The sequence below is a fragment of the Muntiacus reevesi genome, chromosome 13 (genome assembly GCF_963930625.1).
Source record: "Muntiacus reevesi chromosome 13, mMunRee1.1, whole genome shotgun sequence".
Classification (NCBI taxonomy): domain Eukaryota; kingdom Metazoa; phylum Chordata; class Mammalia; order Artiodactyla; family Cervidae; genus Muntiacus; species Muntiacus reevesi.
Window position 1 is genome coordinate 44,075,351 of NC_089261.1, and position 15,120 is coordinate 44,090,470.

A 15,120-nucleotide genomic window follows, 5' to 3' on the forward strand; every position below is an offset into this window, starting at 1 on the left:
GCCACTAAAAAGAACTCATTTGAATCAGTTCTAATGAGATGGATGAAACTGGAGCCCATTATACAGAGTGAAGTAAGCCAGAAAGATAAAGAACATTACAGCATACTAACACATACATATGGAATTTAGAAAGATGGTAATGATAACCCTATATGCAAAACAGAAAAAGAGTCACAGATGTACAGAACAGACTTATGGACTCTGTGGGAGAAGGCGAGGGTGGGATGTTTCGAGAGAACAGTATGTATATTATCTATAGTGAAACAGATCACCAGCCCAGGTTGGATGCATGAGACAAGTGCTCGGGCCTGGTGCTCTGGGAAGACCCAGAGGAATTGTGTGGAGACGGAGGTGGGAGGGGGGATCGGGATAGGGAATATATGTAAATCCATGGCTGATTCATGGATTCATGATTCATGACAAAACCCACTGCAATGTTGTGAAGTAATTAGCCTCCAACAAATAAAAATAAATGAAAAAAAAATTTCCATCTTAAAAAAAATGTATATTAATTTCTGGTGGACATATATATATATATATATATGTATGTTTATGTATATAAAATAGTAGACTATGTGTAATCATATACAATAATATTCTTGCAAAGGTCTCAAATAGTGTCTTGGACATGATAGGTAGTTATGAAATGATAATTAGCTAATTCTCTCAAACTATATTTATTGAAAACCCAGTAAGTATAATATGTATAAACACCATGCTGAATGCTACTGTGAGCAGTTTATCCTCTCTTTGACCAAGGAAGGGTCAGGACATGTTATAAAGGAATTCTTCTTGCCATGAAAAATCCATTACCATATGTGTTTGATGTACTTATAGTCTCTAGATTTATGCTTTATTTGCCTTAGCCTTAGGTAGGTAGAGCAGGAGAAAGCCATTCTTGCAGAGCTATGGTGATGAAAATATTCCTTATCTGTGCTGTCCCACTTGCAGTCATTAGCTACATGTGGCTATTGAGCACTTGGAATGTGACTAGTGCAGCAGATAATTAAATCTTAATTTATATAATTTTAATAAATTATAATTTAAAAAGCTACATGCAACTAGTAGCAACTGTAGTGAAGTGACACTTCAGAGGGATTCAATAAAAGACTTTGAGTTCCCACTGCAATACTTTTGATACATTTGACATGAACTTGATATTTCTTGTATCTGGTGGCCTGGATATAATTGAAAGAGATGTTTTCTTTGTGTGAGGGAGAACTTATCTTAAGGTAACAGTGTAGGTGTGAACAGAAGCTCATTTTCCCAACTCACTTGGGGAATAACTGAACTTGTTTATATCAAAAAAATCTGCCAAAACATGTAGATAGTTCTACACAGGTGATTTCTTTCAGTGACCCAGAAGAGTCAAAGTAAAAATTTTTCTTTATGTTTACCATTTGAGCAACAGCCACTTATGAAGAAACAAACTATAAAAATAAACAAAATAAAATTAATTGTATAAAAATACACTAAAAAATCTAGTAATCATATATTGGAAGCAGAGTAGGGGATTGATCTGTGAACAGTCAACTCATTTCTCTCCATTATATCCAATATTTATAGTGTCTAAGAGACATCCTTTCTGTCTAAAATATTTTTATTTGAATATGAATGCCCACAAGTAAGTATGTTTATTCAAAACCTAGAAAAAGAGTATATATAGTGAAAAGTATATTTATCTTCCCTGTTTGTTTGATAACTGTCTAGTACTACTGCTTAGAGACTTTGTTTGTGTGTGTGCTCAGTCGTGTCTGACTGTTTTAAACTCATGAACTGTAGCCAGCTAGGCTCCTCTGTTCATGAAATTTTTCAGGCAAGCTTACTGGAGTGGGTTGCCATTTCCTTTTCCAGGGATCTTCCCAACCCAGGGATCTAATCCACATTTCCCTACATTGACAAGAAGATTCTTTACCACTGAGCCAACCTATCAATTTTCTTTTTCTTCAAAATTTTAGATATTCAATTTACTCCTTCAGCATATTTACTGAGTGCATGTTATATGCTAGGTCTTGTTGTAAGTGCTGGCTTCAGTTCAGTTCAGTTGCTCAGTCATGTTCAAGTCTTTGCGACTTGGACTGCACACGCCAAGCCTCCCTGTCCATCACCAACTCCTGGAATTTACTCAAACTCATGTCCATTGAGTTGCTGATGCCATCCAACCATCTCATCCTCTGTTGTCTCCTTCTCCACCTGCCTTCAATCTTTGCCACATCAGGGTCTTTTCAGATGAGCCAGTTCTTCGCTTCAGGTGGCCGAAGTATTGGAATTTCAGCTTCAGCATCAGTCTTTCCAAAAAATATTCAGGACTGATTTCTTTTAGGATGGACTGGTTGATCTCCATGCAGTCCAAGCGACACTACAGAGTCTTCTTCAGTACCAGAGTTCAAAAGTATCTGGAAAAACCATAGCCTTGACTAGATGGACCTTTGTTGGCAAAGTAATGTCTCTGTTTTTTAATATGCTGTCTAGGTTGATCATAACTTTTCTTCCAAGGAGCAAGCGTCTTTTAATTTCATGGCTGCAGTCATCATCTGCAGTGATTTTGGAGCCCCCAAAAGTAAAGTCTGTCACTGTTTCCATTGTTTCTCCATCTGTTTGCCATGAAGTGATGGGACTGGATGCCATGATCTTAGTTTTCTGAATGTGGAGTTTTAAGCCATCTTTTTCACTCTCCTCTTTCACTTTCATCAAGAGGCTTTTTAGTTCTTCGCTTTCTTACATAAGTGTGGTGTCATCTGCATATCTGAGGTTATTGCTATTTCTCCCAGCAATCTTGATTCCAGCTTGTGCTTCATCCAGCTCAGCATTTCTCATGATGTACTCTGCATATAAGTTAAATAAGCCGGGTGACAATATACAGCCTTGACGTACTCCTTTTCCTATTTGAAACCAGTCTGTTGTTCCATGTCCAGTTCTAACTTACTTCTTGACCTGCATACAGATTTCTCAGCAGGAAGGTAAGGTGGTCTGGTATTCCCATCTCCTTCAGAATTTTCCACAGTTTATTGTGATCCACACAGTCAAAGGCTTTGGCATAGTCCATAAAACAGAAGTAGATGTTTTTCTGGAACTCTCTTGCTTTTTCAATGATTCAATGGATGTTGGAAATTTGATCTCTGGTTCCTATGCCTTTAAATCCAGCTTGAACATCTGGAGGTTCACATTTCACATACTGTTGAAGCCTTGCTTGGAGAATTTTCAGCATTAATTTTCTAGTGTGTAAGGTGAGTGCAATTGTGCAGTAGTTTGGGCATTCTTTGGCCTTGCCTTTCTTTGGGGTTGGTCTGAAAACTGACCTTTTCCTGTCCTGTGGCCAACTCTGAGTTTTCCAAATTTGGTGGCTTATTGAATGCAGCACTTTAACAGCATCATCTTTTAGGATTTGAGATAGCTCAGCTGGAATTCCATCACTTCCAGTAGCTTTGTTTGTTGTGATGCTTTTTAAGGCCCACTGGACTTCACCTTCCAGGATGTCTGGCTCAAGGTAAGTGATCATACCTTCGTGATTATCTGGGTCATGAAGATCGTTTTTGTACAGTTCTTCTGTGTATTCTTGCCGCCTCTTCTTAATATCTGCTTCTGTTAGGTCCCTACCATTTCTGTCCTTTATCGTGCCCATCTTTGCGTGAAGTGTTCCCTTGGTATCTCTAATTTTCTTGAAGAGATCTCTAATCTTTCCCATTCTATTGTTTTCCTCTATTTCTTGCAATGATCACTGGGGAAGGGTTTCTTATCTCTCCATGCTATTCTTTGGAACTCTGCATTTAATGGGTATATCTTTTCTATTCTCTTTAACTTTCACTTCTTTTTTGTTTTCTCTGCTATCTAAGGCCTCCTCAGACAACCATTTTGCCTTTTTGCATTTGATTTTCTTGGAGATGGTCTTGATCACTGCCTCCTGTGCAGTGTCACGAACCTCCGTCCATAGTCCTTCAGGCACTCTGTCTATCAGATCTAATCCCTTGAATCTATTTGTCACTTCCACTGTATAATCATAAGGGATTTGATTTAGGTGATCCCTGAATGTTCTAGTGGCTTTCCCTACTTTCTTCAATTTAAGTCTGAATTTGGCAAAATGCCATCGTCCGCTCTTGATCTTGTTTTAGCTGACTGTATAGAGCTTCTCCATTGTTTGCTGCAAAGACTATAATCAGTCTGATTTCGGTGTTGGCCATTTGGTGATGCCCATGTGTAGAGTCTTCTCTTGTGTTGTTGGGAGTGGGTGTTTGCTATAACCGGTGTGTTCTCTTGGCAAAACTCTATTAACCTTTGCCCTGCTTCATTCTGTAATCCAAGGCCAAGTTTGCAGGTATTTCTTGACTTCCTGCTTTTGCATTCCCGTCCCCTATAGTGAAAAGGACATCTTTTTTGGGTGTTAATTCTACAAGTCTTGTAGGTCTTCATAGAATCGTTCAACTTCAGCTTCTTCAGCATTACTGGTTGGGGCATAGCCTTGGATTGCTGTGATATTGAATGGTTTGCCTTGGGAAAAAACAGAGATCACTGTCATTTTTGAGATTGCATCCAAGTACTGCATTTTGGACTCTTTGTTGGCTATGATGGCTACTCCATTTCTTCTAAGGGATTCTTGCCCACAGTAGTAGATATAATGGTCATCTGAGTTAAATTCACTCATTCCAGTCCATTTTAGTTGGTTGATTCCTAAAATGTCGGTTTTTCACTCTTGCCATGTCCTCTTTGACCACTTTCAGTTTGCCTTGATTCATGCACCTAACATCCCAGGTTCCTATGCTTATTAAAGTGGAAAGAAAAAAAAAGTTATAAATGTCTCAAAGAAAGAAAAACACATGGTGTATTAAATAGTGATAAGTACTACAGATTTTTAAAAATAATTTTAAAAGGGACAAAAATGTTGAAGGAGGAAAGGGAATTAGGATTGCCTCAGCTGGGAAAGGAGTTTACATTTTATATAAGATGAACATAGAAGGGCTCTCAGAGTTTTATTTTCATCAAAGACATGAAATACGAGAGGAAGACTTGTTTAGGCAGAGGACTGAACATGGAAAGATCTTAAGGTAAGAGCTTGTCCAGCACCTTCCATGAATGAGTCTTTATAATATGGTTGGAGCTGAGATCACAAGGCAGAGATTTTTTTTTGTCAAGTAATTAATACACTAACTTACTGATAGTAATAGTATTCTATGTTGTATGTACTTATTTTTCCATCAAGTATTTTATGTCTCTAGGTTTGGTAAATAGGGCCTTGATATCTCTCTAGTACCTATCATTTCTATTTAACTACACATTAACTTCAAATAAATTAATTGCATGTTAGGGTCTTCTTATTTCTAAAATAGCTAAGCTAGTTTCTGCTCTAGTATTCTTTTCAAAGGCCAAGTTCATTTTGTAATTAAGATTCTATGCTATCAACATATAGGACAGATTGTTTTTGCACTGAATATAGTTTCAGGAAAAAAACCACAGTTTTAATTTATTTGATTATAATACCATTGAAAGTGTTAGTTGCTCAGTCATGTCTCACTCTTTGCAACCTCATGGACTGTAGCCTGCTAAGCTCCTCTGTCCATGGAATTCTCCAGGCAGTAATGCTGGAGTGGGTTTTCATGCCCTCCTCCAGGGGATCTTCCTGACCTAGGGATCAACCTGAGTCTCCCACATTGCAGGTAGATTCCTTACCATCTGAGCCATATTGCCTGCTATTTTTTTTTATAGGAAAAAAAAGCACCTTATGAAAGAATATGTCACTAATTTTTTTTGTTAATGAGGGCATCAAAGACTAAGAGAGGTAAAATGATTTGCCCAGGACTCACCTAAGTAATGATAGTTATAGCTAACATTATCATGTCCATAATATGTGATAGCCACTGTGCTAAATATTTTACAGGCACTATGTGATTATAACTTTCCTAACAGTTTTGAGAAAGTGAAAGTGAAAGTCACTCAGTTGTGTCTGACTCTTCATGACCCATGGACTATAAAGTTCATGTAATTCTCCAGGCCAGAATATTGAAATGAGTAACATATCCTTTCTCCAGTGGATCTTCCTGACCCAGGAATCAAAACAGGGTCTCCTGCATTGCAGATAGATTGTTTACTAACTGAGCTATTAGGGAAGCCCCAAATTTTGAGAGGCAGTCATTATCACTGTTTACTAATGAGGAAATTTAGGGAAATAACTACCGCAAACTCACAGATAGGTAAATGGTACAGCTAGGATCCTATCTAGATGATTACATCTCAGAAAGAATTCACATTGATAATTGTTTGATACCCTGCTGGAGTTACTGGGCCAGGAATGCCATGTTAAAAACATGAAAGTCATAGAGGTATCCTGGGAAGAGAGCAAGCTTCCACTGCTATCAGATGTTGGACTGAATTTTTCTGCCATATAAGAGCTGAATATTTTGGAGCAAGCTACATAACTTTCCATATGACTCCAGCTGTGAAAACTCGAGGAAACAAATTGCAACTCCATATCTGCTTACTGAGACCTTGACTTTACCCAATATGGGCAAAAGTTAGAAGCCATCAAGCTGCCTAATTTGTAAGTATATTCTTACAGAGGAAATAAAAGAAGCTCTTCAGGGAAGAATACCTTTATATGCCTAACAAGAACATAGATTATTATATTAGAAACACTATTCATAATTTAAAGTGAAATTTTAGTACAATAGACAATATGAAGTATCTACTTAAAGATTTTAAAAGTATACTGAAATTAATAAGGTGTTCATTAATTTGTTTCATCTGCTTACTCTTCACTTCTTTATTTTTACATACATTTGAAATATAGTTAGGTTCAATGAAGAAAGTTTGTATTACAGTATGGATCATTATGTATCTGTTGTATAAATGACATCTTAAAAGTAACTATTTTGTTTTCACATGTGGAGCTATAAACCCCAGGTCAGATTCATAATAGTCACTCCATATTTATACTTCATATAATTTGATATTTTTTCAAATTTAAAATGAATTCACTTTTATAGGTAAAATACCTACTAATCTGAAGTCAGAACTGATTTTTTGTTGTACTTACCAAGGAGCAAAGTTCTAGTTACCTTAATTGATATATTTTGCCAAACATCTTTTTTAACCCATTCTTTTATATATCAAAATGATATGATTTATCCACTGTAAGTAGAAAAGCTTCAACTTATTTTTACATTTTTAGTAATAATTTTACAATAAGCATCCAACTTTCTACCCTGAGACCCCTAGTGATCAATTGAGTGCAGTTATTGGATCACCAGCTGAGATTACAAGGTGTAATCTGTGGCTAGGGATGAGAGATTACTCTGTGTAAATTTAATTTACCCTTATGGGGATCAAAAGCTCATTAATACTCCCATTCTTTCCAGCTGAGCTAAAAGCTTGAAGCAATTAGTATTTGAAAAAAATATTTTCTTTCATTATTTTTTTCAGTTTGTTATCTGTGTTGGTTCCATATTAAGTATTGATAGGATGTATTTTAAAATAGACATGGCATCGACTATATTGTAGGTTTTGTTGTTGCTGTTGTTTTGGATTACTATTCTGTAACAATTTTTATGCCCTGAGAGTTTTTACAGCAATTTAAACAACAGTAGAAAAGTAGCATCAGGTATTCATTTCATCTGCTTTCCAGATGAAGTGACCAATCACTTTCAAGAGATTTAGATTATTCCTCTATTATTCCTGAAAGGAAGAAGAAGTGGGAAAACATTTTTAGTCATTAACTTAAGAGTTTGCCACTTTTTAGTGGTGAATACACTCTGTACTAGCTGGTGTAGCCTGAAGGCAGTTCATTAGTTACACAGATTTGTTGGAAATAGGGCTATTGGCAGTGTTTAGTATGACTAGTGAATGAATAAGCTCAGTTTTTTATTTATACAATGTCTTCGTCTAAGATATTACCTTATTCTTATCAATTCTTATTATATGCAAATTTGTGTGATTATACAAATTCATTTGTAGCCAAAAGAAAATATTTTTCTTTTATATGTTTTTATCAGAAAGAAAATATTCAGGAACAGAAAGAGATGATGAATGTTGGTGGAAAACAACCAAAAATTTTTAGATTTTTATTTTGTTTTAAAACTCTGATATAATTTGAAATTATGACATATTACTAAGTCTCTTCATAGTAACAGCCTGTTGACAAATGATGCTGTGAATGATATAATCCATAATACTACAAACCATAGATTAGGGAAAAGATTGTAGAATAAGAAACATTTCTTCATTAACATTCCTCCTTGGTAGTACATCTAGTACATCTAGTACATACTAACTCTTCTGGTCCACTAATGCCACTGTGAGGACTTTCAAGTAATAGTGAAAAATACAATGAATAAAATAACAGGTTTTAAGTATAAATATCTCTGTAATTCCTTAGTATACACTAGTAAAACTGAAACTGAAAAAGAGGTTAGCACATAGTTAAGGATATTACAAATTTAAACTTTTCAGCTGCTTTTGATATCCCTTTTCTTCTGTGGTGGAGAATTATAGAACATGTTGTAGGAAAATAACATATGGACTTTTGTCATCAATTTTTGTTTCAGTGAGAATTTACTTCTTTTCCTGCTTTACTGAATTAGAACTGACAAAAAATATTATTTAAAATGTGTGACATGCTTTTATATACTTATTACATATTGTGGAAGGACTCCTCCACATCAACAGAGTTAATATTAACACTACCACACCTCACATACTTACTTTTTCTAAAAATAAGGTAGAATTAAATGGGAACTGTTTAAGTTCTACTCTCCAAATTTTAGTTATACAATACAGAGTTATCAACTGTAGTCACTATGTTATATATTAGATCCTCAGACTTCATTTATCTTACAGATGAAAGTTTGTACCCTTTTAACAATCTCTTCTTATTTTCCCCACCTGCTAGCTGCTGGCAACCAACTTTTCTTTCTGTTTTGATGAGTGTGATTTTTTTTTTTTTTTTTAAGATTCCACAAATAAATGATAGCATGCAGAATTTATCTTTCTGTGGTTGGCTTATATTGCTTAGCATAATGCCCTCTGGTTTCATCTATGTTGTTATAAATTACAAGATTTCCTTCTTTTTTAAGGTCGAAAAATATTGTGTGGTATATATAGGTACCTGTCTTCACTTTATTGTGCTTTGCAGATACTGCAATTTTTTGCAAACTAAAGGTTTGTTGAGCAAGACTCTTGGTGTCATTTTTCCAACAGCATTTGCTATTCTTACAAACTACTGTCTATAAGCTACTTCTTATCTGTGTGTCATGTTTTGGTAACTCTTACAGTGTTTCAAACTTCTTTATTATTGTTGTATTTTTTTATGGTGATCTGTGATCAATAATCTTAAATGTTACTAATATAATTGTTTGGGGGCACCAGGAACCCTGCCCATGTAAGATGGCAAACTTATTGGATATATCTGTGCATGTTCTGACTGCTCATTCAGTAACCCACTAGTCATTCCCATGTCTCTCTCTCTCTGACTCCTCAGATCTTCCTCTTCTCTGATACACAACAGTTGACAGGTACTTAGGTTGTTTCCATGCCTCAATTATTGTGAATAATGCTTCTATGAACACAAGAGCACAGACATCTCTTTGAGATAATTCCTTTTATGTGTATGTATATATATACAACCTAAGTACAACCATATATATATATATATATATAAATTATCTCAAAGAGAGTGTTCTGTGTGTATGTGTGTATAGGATTACTGAATCATATGGTAATTCTATTTGTAATTTCTTGAACAACCTCCATATTGTTTTCCATGATGGCTGTATCATTTACAATCTCAACAGCATCTGTCATCTCTTGTCAATTTGATAATAGACATCTTGACAAATAATGAGATAACTCACTGTGGTTTGATTTACATTTCTCTGATGATTAGTGATATTGAACACCTTTTCATGTACTTGTTGACCTTTGGAAAAATATTTAGATACGTTGCTCAGTTTTTAAAAACATTGTTTTTCTGGTGTTAAGTTGTATGGGTTCCTTGTATTTTGGATGATAATCTCTTACTGGACATGTGATTTAAAAATACTTTCTCGTTACTTTGTTGTTGATGGTTTCCATTGCTTTATAGAAGCTTTTTAGTTTGATGTAGTCTCACTTGCCTATTTTTGTTGTTATTATCTTTGCTTTTGGTGTCAAGGTTAAAAAGTTATTGCCAAGACTAGTGTCAAGGAGCTTACACATCTATGTTTCTTCTAGGAGATTCACAGCTTCAAGTCTTATGTTCAAATCATTTAATCCATTTTTAGTTGATTTTGCTGTATGGTGTTAGATAAGTGATCATTTTTATTTTGCACTTAGCTATTTGATATCACCAACACCATTTATTGTAGAGGCTATCCTTTATTTTCTTGGGGTCCAAAATCATTGCAGATGGTGACTGTAGCCATGAGATTAAAAGACACTTGCTCCTTGGAAGAAAAGCTATGACCAATCTAGACAGCATATTAAAAAACAGAGACATAACCTCCCAGGATCGCATCTGGAGAATGGCCTGTATTCTGCCAGCTTCGGAGTTGGGAGGGAAAGCAAGCCTGGCAGAGGTACCCATTCCATTCCCAGTTTGCTCAGTATCTGGTGATTGGAAGACACTCTGCAACAAGAGAAAAGAAAAGAAAAAAGAAAAAATTAAAAGCAGAGACATTACTTTGCTGACAAAGGTCTGTCTAGTCAAAGCTATGGTTTTCCCATAGTCATTATGGATGCAAGAGTTGGACTATAAAGAAAGCTGAGCGCAGAAAAGTTGACGGTTTTGAACTGTGGCACTGGAGAAGATGCTTGAGAGTCCCTTGACTACAAGGAGATGCAACCAGTCCATCCTAAAGGAAATCAGTCCTGAATATTAATTGGAAGGACTGATGCTGAAGCTGAAACTCCAATACTGATGCAAAGAACTGACTCATTGGAAAAAACCCTAATGCTGGGCAAGATTGAAGGCAGGAAGAGACGGGGATGACAATGAGATGGTTGGATGATATCACTGGCTCGATGGACATGAGTTTGGGCAAGCTCATTTAGTTTGTGTTGGACAGGGAGGCCTGGCATGCTGCAGTCCATGGGGTCATGAAGAGTTGGACATGACTGAGTGACTGAACTGAACTGATCCTTTTCCCACTGCATATTCTTGGTTCCTCTGTTGAAAATTAATTACCCATATTTATGTGGGTTTATATCTGGGCTCTCTGTTCTGTCCCCTGATTTGTTTGACAGTTTTATGCCAGTACCATACTGTTTTGATTACTGTAGCTTTGTAATATAGTTTGAAATAAGGAAGTGTGATACCTCCAGCTTTGATATTCTTTTTCAAGATTGGCTATTTGGGGTCTTTTGTGATTCCATACAAATGTTAGGATTTTTTTCTATTTCTGTAAGAAGTATCAGTGAAGTTTTGATAAGACTCACATTGAATCTGTAGATTTCTTTGGATAGTATGGACATTGGAACAGTATTAATTTTTCAACCTATGAATCTAAGTCATAAAGAAATTAAGTAGCATGTACACAGTCACACAGCAGTTAGCAGAGTGGGAATCTGTTCCTGGCCACTAGGGTGCAAGATCCCTTTGCCTTAAACCACTCTTCAATTTTTTCTTGTTAATGGAAAATAAGGAAAAGGGGAATAAACAAAGACTTAGGAAAGTCAGAAGAGCTGAAAGTGAGATTATAGAGCAGAAGATAAACTTTCTTACAATGGGAGTCTCTGACTAAGGGAAAAACTTCAGGCCATATGGTTGAAACAGGTATAAATGGCATTACGTTGTGAGAACTTGAGACAATTAGTTAAATTGGGGACCGACCTATCAACAGATGAATGGATAAAGAAACTGTGATACATCTATCCAGTGGAATACTACTCAGCCATAAAAAAGTTCTAATGAGGTGGATGAACCTAGAGCCTAATGTGGAGAGTGAAGTAAGTCAGAAAGAGAAATATAAATATCATATACTGATGCATATATATGTAATCTAAAAAGATGGTACTGGTGAATTTATTTTCAGGGCAACAAAGGATAAACAGGCACAGAGGACAGACCTATGGACATGGGAGGAGGGGAGGAGGGAGAGGTTGAAGTGTACGGAGAGAGTAACATGGAAATTTACAATACCATATGTAAAATAGATAGCCAGTGAGAATTTGCTTTATGACTCAGGGAACTCAAATGGGCTCGGTGACAACATAGAGAGGTGGGATGGGGAGGGCTGAGGTAGGGAGGTTTGGAAGGAAGGGGACTTGTGTGTACCTATGGCAATTCTTATTGACATATACAGAAAACTGCAAAATTCTATAAAGCAACTATCCTTCAATTAAAAAAAAAATACAACAAAATAAATTGGAGACAAACTAGTGATACCATGAAGATGCTCTGCTCCTAATGAAATGTTGCTAAGACCTAAACTAGTTTTAATTCTGTGAGGAATCAACCTTTAGAGAAAACTGACTACCCCCTGTGTTTCTCTAAGTTAACATTTCTCTTAGTTAATACATTTCCCTCTATTTAAGACAACCCTTACTCCCCCTCTGATTTCCTTTATTCAAACGTCCAGGGAAGCATACAATAACCCCATCTCTTCCTATTGTGACCCATGATTTCAATATACGGTTTGAGAATAGTTTGAGAACATCACTGATGTCAGCTCTATCCTAATTATAGTCTAAGATGAAATTAAGTTCTTGGCAATTGGAAAAGCTATGATTTAGACACAGTCCTGTGGCACAGTTTAGAGAAATTTTATAGATAAGTTTATTGAAACTAGACATTGATCTCAATACTTTACAGATAACATCTCATTTCCTTCTCACAATAAGTTAATTTATAAGGTAAATAACATTAAATACCCATTTTTGAGATGAGAAAATGGATATTATAGATTTTCATTTTCCCAAATTTACACAACTAGTTCTTGGTGGCATGCATTATAAACTATGCTTTATAATATTGTCTAACATCAAATTTACTTTTTTAAAAATAAAGTGTATTCACCAAAATGTAATCTTCTTACTTTTCTTCAGAAACTTGTCTGTAGAGTTATTTTTAACACTGGAGCGTTAAGTCCTGAGACTTTGAATGTTTTAAATAAAATTATCTAGCATATGTGTAGTTTTTACAGGAAGGAAGCAGAAGTTAGCTGTGATCCACATAAAGATAAATAAAATAAAATTTTAATTTGATTATTTGGAAAATTTTTCTGCTACTTCTCATTCTTCCCTTTGAATGAAGTAAAATGTGTTTATAATATAGAGAAGAAAAAATTTTTAAAGCTGTAAATATTTTATATTGATTTATCTAAAATAGTTAATTTTACTTCACCACTTATTAGGCTAGTCTTCAGATAGAATAAAAGATATGAAGTGAAAAATTTCTCAATACCTACACATAGTAAGTACATGATAAAACTTGCAAATTGATCAAATTGTAATACATGGTAAATTAGAGTAAACCTTGTGTGTCAAATTATCCAAGGGATTCTAGAAATCAGTTATTATTTTTATTTAGTGCACAAGGCAAAGCCTTATATATTACAAAATCATTATACCCTGAGTTAACTACCATGCCAATCATTGTATGTGTGTGAGCTCAGTTGCTCAGTTGTGTCCAACTCTTTGTGACCTCATGGACTGTAGCCCACCAGGGTTTTCTGTTCATGGGATTTCCCAGGCAAGAATGCTGGAGTAGGTTGCCGTTTCCTCTTCCAGAGGATCTTCTCGTGACCCAGGGATTGAACTTGCATCTCCTGCTTTGGCAGGTAGATTCTTTACCACTGCACAACCATTAGAGCTACAGAGATGAAAATGATACAGGAATCTCAAAATATAGCAGGATATACAAGCCAGCAGATCATATCTAAAATAGTATGGAGTTCACAGGAATGATCTTGAAGGCAATGCCTACATCTCTAATGTGGTTAAGGACATGAAAATCTTCCTAGAAGAGTTTCTGCCTTGGCAAATTACTACTCAACCTGAGAACTGAACTGGTTTTGAGATCAAATGGGGATTTGGCAAGGTCATATACAATTGAATGTTTTATGTATTTTATATATATACATATATATATATAATATTTGATTATGTGTATATGTAGAAAAGTTATGTTGGAGGCTGAAACATTGTGATAGGTGGAGTAATGACCTCCTAGGATATCTAGATCCTAGAGTTTGGAATAAATGAATGATACTTTATAGAACAGAAGAGACCCTGCAAATGACATTAAATTAAAGATCTTGATATAGGGGATATTATTCTGGATTACTCTAGTCAGTCTACATGTGATCACTAGTGTCCTGATAAAAGGGAGGCAGATTTGACTACAAAAAGGGAGGGGATGTAATGATGGAAGCAGGATTAGAAGGTATATTTTGAAGATGGAGGAGCATAAGTCCTAGGAATCCAGGCCACTTGAAGCTGAAAAGACAACTGGATTTTCCTCTCAAAACTCCAAAAGGAGCCAGCCCTGCTGATAATTTGATATTAGCTTGTGTATCAATCTGATGATTTCAGACTTCTGGCCTCTAGAACTGTAAGATAATGAATTTGTGTTTTTTTAAATACCAATAAGTTCGTGGTCATTTGTTACAGTAGCAGTGTTTGAGCTCTTACCCTGAAAAGCCTCACTTGAATCAGAAATTTGACATTAACCCCAAAGGTTATCTTAGTCTCACTCATCAGCATTATAAATTTGATTGACATTATCATTCAGATACTCACCTCATATATTTTATGATCTATATACATTAAGGTCACATCTCTTGTTTTTAGTCCAATCTGAAGTCTAATTTGGTGTTAATCTCCATGTTCCAGAAAAGACCACATGGCCTAAGGTGCTTGCTTTTGAAAATTATTAATACTGAATTCATACATAATAATGTAACTGCTTATTTTCAAGATTTTAATGAGTCACATGCTTAGATATGAATTTCAAAACTATAACTTTAGCATCAAGTCAGAAAACTATAAGTTGTGAAGGGAGAAGTGGTAAGAGGACCAGCGAGGAAGAGACTCGATTACACATATGAAAGTTTGTCCTGTGTGGGAGCAGTAGATTAAGACATACTCTCAAAGATATTTTAGATCCAGAATCAATAGTCTCTGATTGGATTATTGTGGTGTTGGAGCCAAAGGCAGCTT

The 15,120-nt window shown here is 35.5% G+C and overlaps 1 non-coding gene across 1 annotated transcript; it reads left to right on the top strand.

Moving 5' to 3' along the window:
* Positions 1-10,459: 10,459 nt before the first annotated feature.
* Positions 10,460-10,599, top strand: LOC136146202 (small nucleolar RNA SNORA7). Its single transcript, XR_010658931.1, has one exon. It is a non-coding gene; the product is annotated as a small nucleolar RNA SNORA7 (small nucleolar RNA).
* The last annotated feature ends 4,521 nt before the right edge of the window (positions 10,600-15,120 follow it).